The following is a 9,389-nucleotide window of genomic DNA, read 5'->3' on the forward strand; positions in this document are numbered from 1 at the left end:
TGAGCATTTTACCTTTATAACCACATTATCATTAATATTCTCTGCCTTTTTGTAAGTGAATATACTACATTCTATTTTTTTTTAAGTGGGCAGGACCATGGTGAGTTTCTTCTTGAATCTAAAGGGCACACAACCAAAATGTGTCAAATAAATTGATACGAATAAAAACACCTAGGACTTATGGAACATTTCATCTCAAAAATTATCGCGTACTTTCTCATTTTTTACAACATTGTGGTGCAGGGAGAAATTAGAAACTTATCTCATTTGTAATATTACTCATTGGGAAATTGAGGACTATCACTCAGATGGATTTATGCCCAAGACTTGAGATTTCCTACCCCTCCATCCTCATTTCCCACCATGCACACCCTTTACATTCTAGGCAGTGTTGATATGTTTGAATGATGGCTTGAATATCCTTCTTCCTTGGATGTGAAAGGAAGGATATTAAGGATTTTAAGGAAATATTATACTGGACTATAAGCTCTATGAGGACAGAGACCAAGTCTGTTTTATTCTTTAGAATAACACCAGCACCCAGTTTGGCTCAACATTATTCGACTAAATTAATAAACTACACAGCCTGTGTTTTTTTCAACACTATAAGTGGAAGGATGAATACCATTCTTAGCATTATCTTGCAAAAGTTTATTTTTCCGAAGTTTTTTTTTCAAGCTACAAAATCACTGTGTTGTAGATTAAGGACTTTTCCCCAAGGGCTTTATTGGTTTATTTATTTACAGAGTTTGACTATAGCTTGGCAGATAGCATCAGTAACTGAGCACAGAGGAAGAGTAATCGGGCACTGTTTTAAAATTTACTGATGACCTCCTACAGCAGTAACACTTTAACATAGGCAGTGTGAATAACATCTCTAAATATTTTTTACCCTTACTTATCTATTAGATGATGGTTGACATCCTTAAGTGCATAAGGTTATAGTTAATGATCATTGGGCATATTTATCTTGTTCTAAATACATTTACCTTGCTCTAAGTCTGGAGTTTGGGGTTTGTCTGCTTGCTTTTGTTTTGTTTGTTTATTTCTTAACATTAGACTGAGAGGTTTCCCCCTTTGTTTTCCTCTCTGATCTGGAAATGGCTCCACTAGCAAAAGCTAAATATCCCTTCAAAATGTGTGTACACAGACTGGTTGACAATACAAATTGATAAACCATGTGAGTAGATATTGCAATCTAAAGAATATCACCATGGGCCAAGATCCAAAATGAGAAAAAGAAATTTCTGAAACTCATGAAAGTAATAGATAACATGCCAGGCCAAACCAGAATTGGTAAACCAGCTATTAATATTCTCTCTCTCTCTATATATATAGACTAGTATATTATTTTGCCTATTCATAACCATCTCTTAATACAGCATATGTTTTTATAATATTAATATTGTACTTGCAGTTGATTGTTTTAATTTTTGTTATATTATATCCCCATAGAAATATTTATGTTGAAAGCTCTAGTCTACTAAACTCACCTCCCTCATAGAAGATTTTAATGTTCTCAATGCCTCTTGTGTAGCTAACAATTATTGGATTATAGCTTATGGAAGCTTGTTTCAAAGTGTAGATTCCATAAACATTTTTTTTTGTACTTAGTGTTAAAATGAAATAGTAAGGCCCATTAACCCATCTGACAACCTATTTCAAGATATCATGACTCTAAAATATGAATGTAAAAAAGCAAAACCATTATCTTAGCCTAGTCCCTTCCATTTCTGTCTCTGCGTATTATTTTCTCTGGTTAGTATGGTTGATAGGCTGTTGTTTAACCAGTCAATGCAAATTAGCCTTGTGATTTCCTTGGTAATAAAAGTCTGCTCTTGTTCACCTAATCTGTAGTTGAGTGTTACTCAAGCTATTGCTTTGTGTTTCTATTAAAGACAGAGGAGTCAGAAGAATGGTGAATATAATCCATTATCATCTACTTCAGATATGGATTTTAAATGATTTTTTCTAGTTTAACATAAATTTTATGAAATATTGGCTGTCATCTTTGAAAGAGTTACACTGTATGTTTATTTTAATAAATCTCTTGGAAAGTGGTAAATAATCAAAACTTCCAACACATATCATGGTAGATAAGGTATTTTTTAAAATATAGTAGAAATTTGTCTCTATGACCAATGACCAAACAATAGCTAATGTTCATACTACCAATACAGGAAAAACACATAAGTCTAATGATATGAATTATATTTTCATTGTAAGAAAAGCAATTATAAATTAAATAAGTCCTTTGGCCTTCTTAATGATGAGTAATAGTTATGGCAAATAATAATAGACCATTTATTCATTGTGCTACCTGTCTGCCAGATGCTTAATATAAATTAACACTAATCTTCACAATAACTCTGAATATATATTATTCCTATTTTGCAGATGAGGAAATCAAAGAAAAGAAAGGTTATATTAGGGGCATCTAGGTGGCTCAGTGGTTGAGTGTCTGCCTTTGGCTCAGGTTGTTATCCTGGGGTACTGGGATCGAGTTCTACTCCAGGCTCCCAGTGGGAGCCTCCTTCTCCCACTATGTCTCTGCCTCTCTCTCTATGCCTCTCCTGAATAAATAAATAAAATCTTTAAAAAGAAAAAAAGGAGAAAGGTCATATAACTTGTTCAATGCTTCATATTGGAAAGTTATTGAGGTGGAATATGTCTCTCTGGTTTCAGTGCCCATCCTCTTTGAATATCTTGTCCCCCCCACCCCTAAACCCTATTTGTACAGCCAGCTCTAACAATTTGGAAAATGTAAATTTCCTAATGGAGTTTATATGCTCCCTAGCTCACTTATAAATAAGTCTTTTTCAGAAACAAATCTTTTTTTTTACAGATATTTATAAACAGGATCCTAAATTCTCATTTTTTAAATCTTATTTTAATCTTCCACATTGCATTAAAATATACCTTGACCTCTGACCCACCCGTCAATTCCCACAGTGAACACTGATGACCTTTTTCTCAGCTGGCCAGTTGTTTATATCTCTACCTGTGCTTGGAGAGACAGACACAACCTCCAGGTCCTGTGGCCAAGTGGGAAGCTGTTTCACTCATTTCTTATCTGCAGCATCTCTCACAATGTCTAGCGCTAAATGAATGGATGTCCTGTAGCTAATTGTTTCCCTACATAGACCTAGAGCTCCTCAAATGTCAGGACCACATCTAAGGGTTCTAATATGTCTGCCTCAGGGCCTAAAAGGATAGAGCCAGGGCCCACACCCACATGGTAGGATGTAAGGAAGGGATGAGTTAATCACTCAATCAAACGATTAACTTCTTGGGCAGAAAGAGGCAAAGCAGAATAGGAGCCCAGGAGCCCCCTAAAACTACAAGAAGAACAGTAAACAAACTGGCAAAAAGTCTTGCCAGCAACTATTTCTTTTATGGAATATTTTGGATATAATAAACTAATACCAAGAAGGAGAATAATAGCTCTCACTCAATGTCCTATTATATCCCAGACACTGCCCGATTCTTCATTTATATTATCTCATTTAATTCTTAGAAAAAAATAGATAACAATTTTCTGTTTTAGAGGTGAAGAACTTGAAAGTCAGAGAAGTCATGACTATGGAGTACCAAACTACAATTTGAATATAGGTTTGTCTTCCTTTAGTTCACCAGCTTTTCCATAATACCTAATCTGGAATTTATCCAGGAAAATAAGAGGTTCCTGCATCTTGTAAAATACCACCAATTCTTTCACATGCTTTGTGTAATTACAGACTTAACAGCAGTTCAATGAGTTTTTATAAACTATTTATATACTTAAAAATATAGCTTGCACCAGGTACATTGTTATTTTCATGAAATTATTAAGTGTACATCCAAGAATTAGAAGCTAAATAAGGCAACCATTGGCCATGCTGATATTTTTAGGTCTGTTTTATAGGGGAGTGGATGTATGTGTGTGCGCGTGTGCGTGCGTGTGTGTGTGGTATGTTACCCACAATACTAAGAGAACTCAATTCTTGAGATTGGTGATTACATCTTATTTCTCCAGGGTTAACAAAGGAAGAAAGCCTCAAAACACATCATTTATAACGTTAGGTAGCTTATGCCCTACCTGATGAAAGACAAATTGAAAAACATTTGAAATATTGTTTGCAGGTATGAATTTTGGGTGATATCTAGTAGAGCTACATGTAACCTTATTATACTATTATCCAAAAAAAATGGCTATAGAAAGGAAGAACAAAATACTAAGCAAATAGCTTGTTCTTTACCCAAGTTCACCCTGGAAGATGTCTCTTTTCTGGTTCAACTTTTTATTTTAATCTTCTAATTTAGTTTGTGTTTATTTAATTATTTATCCATTTCAGAAAGAAATTTACCAGTAAAATGACTAATTTTTAAAAAGAAACCAAATATATTTCAGAGGCTCTGCCAATGTGTAATGTCTTCTAACGCTGGCCAAAAATAGCAGTAGACTAATTTTGAAATAACTGTTTTCTCTGTAGAATTCTCAATGTTATTCTCATTTGCCCTCCTTTCTTGAATCCCCCACCTCCAAACTCCCACCCCGGAAAAAAAAGAAAAACAGATTACAGTAAATTTTGGCAAGGAGTTCTATTTGCATCATTTTCTTAGAAGTCACGTGCTTTGGATTTCCTCTTGTTTATGATATATTAAAATGCCTTCCAGATGTTTTTAATTATGAAAAAAAAAGTTTTCAAGAAAGCAGAGTAATCCAAATAAAGTTTCCTCTTTTTTTTTTTAATGGCCAATAAATTAGTATATTCCAGCTTATCAAACTGCCCCATAATTCTGAGGGTGACCTCTTTAAAGAAGGTCAGGCATTGAGTGAGACAACTACATTTGGGCAGAGGCAGGGTTTTACCAAGAACACTTTTAGTTCCTGTTTCCAATTGAGCCTGCTCCCTGCCTGGGGCCTAGCCTGATGTACAAGCCCATTGGCTGGGATTGCTTAAATGTCCCACACAAATATAAACACCTCTACAGTGTTGGGAAGATGAAAGGAATAGCTTATTGATATTGTATATGCTAACGTTTGGATGTGGGACAGGAAAGACAGCACTGAACTGCTGGTATGCAGTGCTGAAGCTGGGCTGCATGAAGAGGTTTTCATTTACTGATGTTGGATGTGTGCCCAGACTGCCATAGTAGAATTCAGGGAGAGACATAGAAAGGAGGAGAACCACAGAATTGTTTTCGTGAACATCCACGTGGGGCAGAAGAATAAATACATATGAAGACTATGTTTCCAGAAATGAAAGGACTGGCCACTGGGGAACAATTGGGAGCCCCCCCAAGTCCCACCCTGGTCCTCTTCATTTGTACTTGAAGGTAACTGTTCATCCTAATTTTGATTCAGAGCATGAGTAAGACTATAATTCGGCTGAAAGAGAAAGACAGGGCAGGGCAGGAAGAAACCTTAGCTCGCTTTGCCTGTTGTTGTTTTAAGCTTAGCAAGGAGAATAAATGTGTTTTTCTTTTACTAATGTTACCAAAAGAGAAAGAGCTTTGTGGATTATAGACTTGGTAGCTTTTTAAAATGTATCTGCTGAACATCTGTCATGTGGGACGTACCAGGAACCTTAGAGGAAGTAGAGATTTTTGTGACTCACAATGTGAATTTAAATTTAAATGGGATGTTCATTGGCCTCACTTAATGGAGCATTTTCTGATAATTAACTCTCTCATTGGTCTAACCCCACCTCATCTCTCTGTTTATAACTTTAAGCATATTTGCCAAAAAAGACTAAGTGTGTTAATGATGATAGTTTGGGAGAGATAGCTCATCACAATAGGTGTCTGCCAAGAAGTGGTGCTTGAGAAAATTTTAAATAAAGAAAATAAGACAGTGTGACACATACAAGCTAGTCATTCAGTCCTTTTTTACTGCATTCCAACAACATACAGAAAAGAAATGGAATCCTGTAGAAGGGAGAAATTCAAAGAAGTTTCACTAAATAAGAGTGGATGGGGCAGCAGAGGAAAGTTATGGGATATTCTAGAGGCTTCCAGGTCAGAGCATAAGGAGATTGGAATTTACAGGAAGTGATAGGTGTCTTGAGGAGAGAAAAGGAAGTTCACCAATGCTTGTTACAAGCATTCAGAACTTGGGATTTTGCAACCATGCAGAAAATAAATACCAGATGGGGCCAAAATATTATTTGTTTCTTCAGTCAAGATGTATGCAATGGTGATGGGCAGGAGATAGCAGAACAAATGAAAATAGCAGGGGTATCTATTAATAGCAGTGTCATTAAAGAAAGCATCACTAGTGGCCATTCATGATGGCCATTTGATGCAATTTGAATTAAGAAATTGGAAGAATCTTTGAGAAAGAGTTACATCTGAGTGGAGGACAGGTCAACAAATGAATCATGTGAAATAGGGCAAGTTAGCAAACTCCCATCCTTTCCGAAATGATGAGACTTTTGAAGTTACCAATAGCATCAACCTAGTGAACAGAGGTCAAGAACCATAGATCGAGCGGTCCAACAGCTCAGTTTAGTAGACATTTATCTCTGACTTCCCACGTGTTAGAATTCTGAGTACTCTTGAAGAAACAAAGACTGACACTGGAGCAAGAATTTCCTTGGCTGCTCTAGCCAGAAAATGCACCTGCCGATGTGGCTTCAGCCAAAGGACATCTCCCTTAGACGTCAGAAGCCCACTGTAATCATTCAAGCTTTCATCTTTAGGGGGAAAGCGAGTAGGGCAGTGAGGGAGAGAAAAACAACCCCTAGCTCTTTGTCTTGCCAGCTCAGAGCTGTAATCCATGGAGAGAGAGATGTCCCAGGCAGGTCACTGTCACATCCAAACAGTATTGCTGACATTCTCCCGACAGACAGCCCTTGCCCTAAGAGCATATAGTTTTGCATTCCAGGTATGACTTGCTCAGAAATAACCTGAATGCAGCCCCAAGTTACCTCCTTCCCCTCTTCTGTCCTCCCCACCTTGCTCTCTGCATCCTAGATATACTGGCTCTCTTGCCACTCACACTACGCATGCTCCTACCTCAGGTTGTTCTCTTCGTGATTCCTTTTACCTGCATATTATCACCCTAGATAACTGCGTGGCTTCCACTCTTACTTCTGCAGGTACTTGCTAAAATGTGACTTTATCAAAGTGGCCTTCCCTGACCACCTTCTGCAGAATAGATCCGCTTACCCACGACTACCTCCATCCCCTTTATCCTGCTTGATTTGTCTTCAGATTATTTGTCACCAGCAGATAAACTATATAATTTGGGGGTTATTTCTTGCCTTCCACCACTCACATGAGAACTCCATGAAAGCAGGGCCTTTGTCTCTTATTTCTTACTAGTTTCCCAAACCTAGAATAGTGGCTGGCTCACAGTAGGTGTTGAATAAATATTTGTTGAACATAGGAATTTGTATCCAAAGGAAAGCACAAAATGCACTCAGACACAGACAAAAGATAGAGTGATTCTCGTTGAAAGTTCGTGAAGGTCTTAGGAAATACGATTGATGTGTATCTACTTTGTGCCCAGGTCAGTAGAGGTAGTGGAGGGGACAAGAGAAACAGAATGAGATTCTTATCCAACAGCATTCTTCAAAGGCTATACTATGTCAAATCATAACGATATCTGAGAATAATTATTAGAACTAAAAAGGCTTTGGAAACTAAATCATTATGAGAGATAACTTAAGGAAATGCTAATTTTCTCAGCCTAAAGAAAAGAAAACAAAGCATGGAGGAGATAGGAGTAGGAGTCAGAGGATGGACAATATAGCTGCCTTTAAATATTCCAGAGATATCCTCTGAAATAATGAGTAGATTTATTTTCTTTTGTTAGGACAGAAAGTTTTAGGAAGATCTGGTAATTTTTTTCTAAAATTCTAATCATTAGAGTGGTCCCAAAGCAGAATAAACTCCATCACTGTGTTAAATCAGAAATAATCTGAGAAGACCATTTTAAGCAAGACTACTGTTTTAGGTAAGACATTATACCTGATGACTCGTCATTAAGTATCTTCCAAACTCGGTTTTTGTGCATGTGCACACACACATGCACATACTTGTTGGGTTTTAACTACAAATCACCTAGCTAGTTTCTGAAATAGAGGACATCCAGTTAAAGTTGAAGTCAGATAAACAATGAATAGTATTTTCTTATTATAAGTAGGTCTTATGCAATATTTAGAGGAAACTTTTATCAATAATTCCTTTGTTGTTCATCTGAAATTCAAATTTAACTGGACATCCTGTATTTTATCTGGCAGCCTTGTGCTTTAGGGAACAACATAATAAAACAAAGGTGTGTGAGTCTTCAGAATTCAGAATTTCCGTGATTAATGTGATAAAAATAAACACAGGGGGATGGCATACTGTAATTTATTCAAATATCTATGGATATTATAATTTTGGGGCAGATCTGAGGGGATTGATCTTACAGCCCTACCACCAGGTGAAGGGTTTATTGTTTTCTCTTTATCTTTTCATTTAAAAAAAATTTTTTTTAGGGATTCCTGGGTGGCGCAACGGTTTAGCGCCTGCCTTTGGCCCAGGGCGCGATCCTGGAGACCCGGGATCGAATCCCACGTCAGGCTCCTGGTGCATGGAGCCTGCTTCTCCCTCCGCCTATGTCTCTGCCTCTCTCTCTCTCTCTGTGTGACTATCATAAAAAAAAACAATTTTTTTTTTAGTTTTTGAGAATTCTAAAATGTGTTTGTTTTAATGTTGATTTTGGGAGGTGGGGCACCATACTGTCTGCAGAATTTTACAGGGGACTCTGTCCTAAATGATTCATAGTATATTGTGCTGAGTCTTTGGCTTTCTTAGTATTTTCTTATCAAATCTAACTTCCAATTCAGTTATTTGGGGCCTATTCTTTAGTATTAAATATTAGTATTAATGCTGAAAAATAATTAGATTGACTCTTAATAGACCATAATTTAAAAATGATAATTTAATGAAATTAAAATACCCACAAGTTAGTTACCAAACAACTTACTAAAATTTTAATCCAGATCAATAGAAGCATGGCTCAAATGATACTAACAGAAGAAGAATATTTCTGTCTAACAGCTGAAGAGATGCTGTTGTAAAGTCTAAAGCACAGAACTTTGGAATTATAAAATTGACAATTTATTAAATTATCGATTCATTTTTAAACTATTTCAAGTTTTATGTAACAGGTGAGGAGTTGTAAATATTTTCAGTTGTACTGTTTCTAAAAGCCTCCTTTCAGTATTCACGTGAAATGCAACAGCCTTGTTACAAAATGGGCTCTGACCTCAGAAGGCTCAGGCTTACTTTGGAAGGGTAACATGAACAGAAGTGAAACGATTACAAGAAAATGGATTCAGTGTGCTATCAAGTTCTAAAACCAAAAATTTAAAGAATAGAGAAATCATGGGATGGAGTCATTGGGAAAGCTTCTC

Source organism: Vulpes lagopus, chromosome 3, assembly GCF_018345385.1.
Source record: "Vulpes lagopus strain Blue_001 chromosome 3, ASM1834538v1, whole genome shotgun sequence".
Taxonomy (NCBI): Eukaryota; Metazoa; Chordata; class Mammalia; order Carnivora; family Canidae; genus Vulpes; species Vulpes lagopus.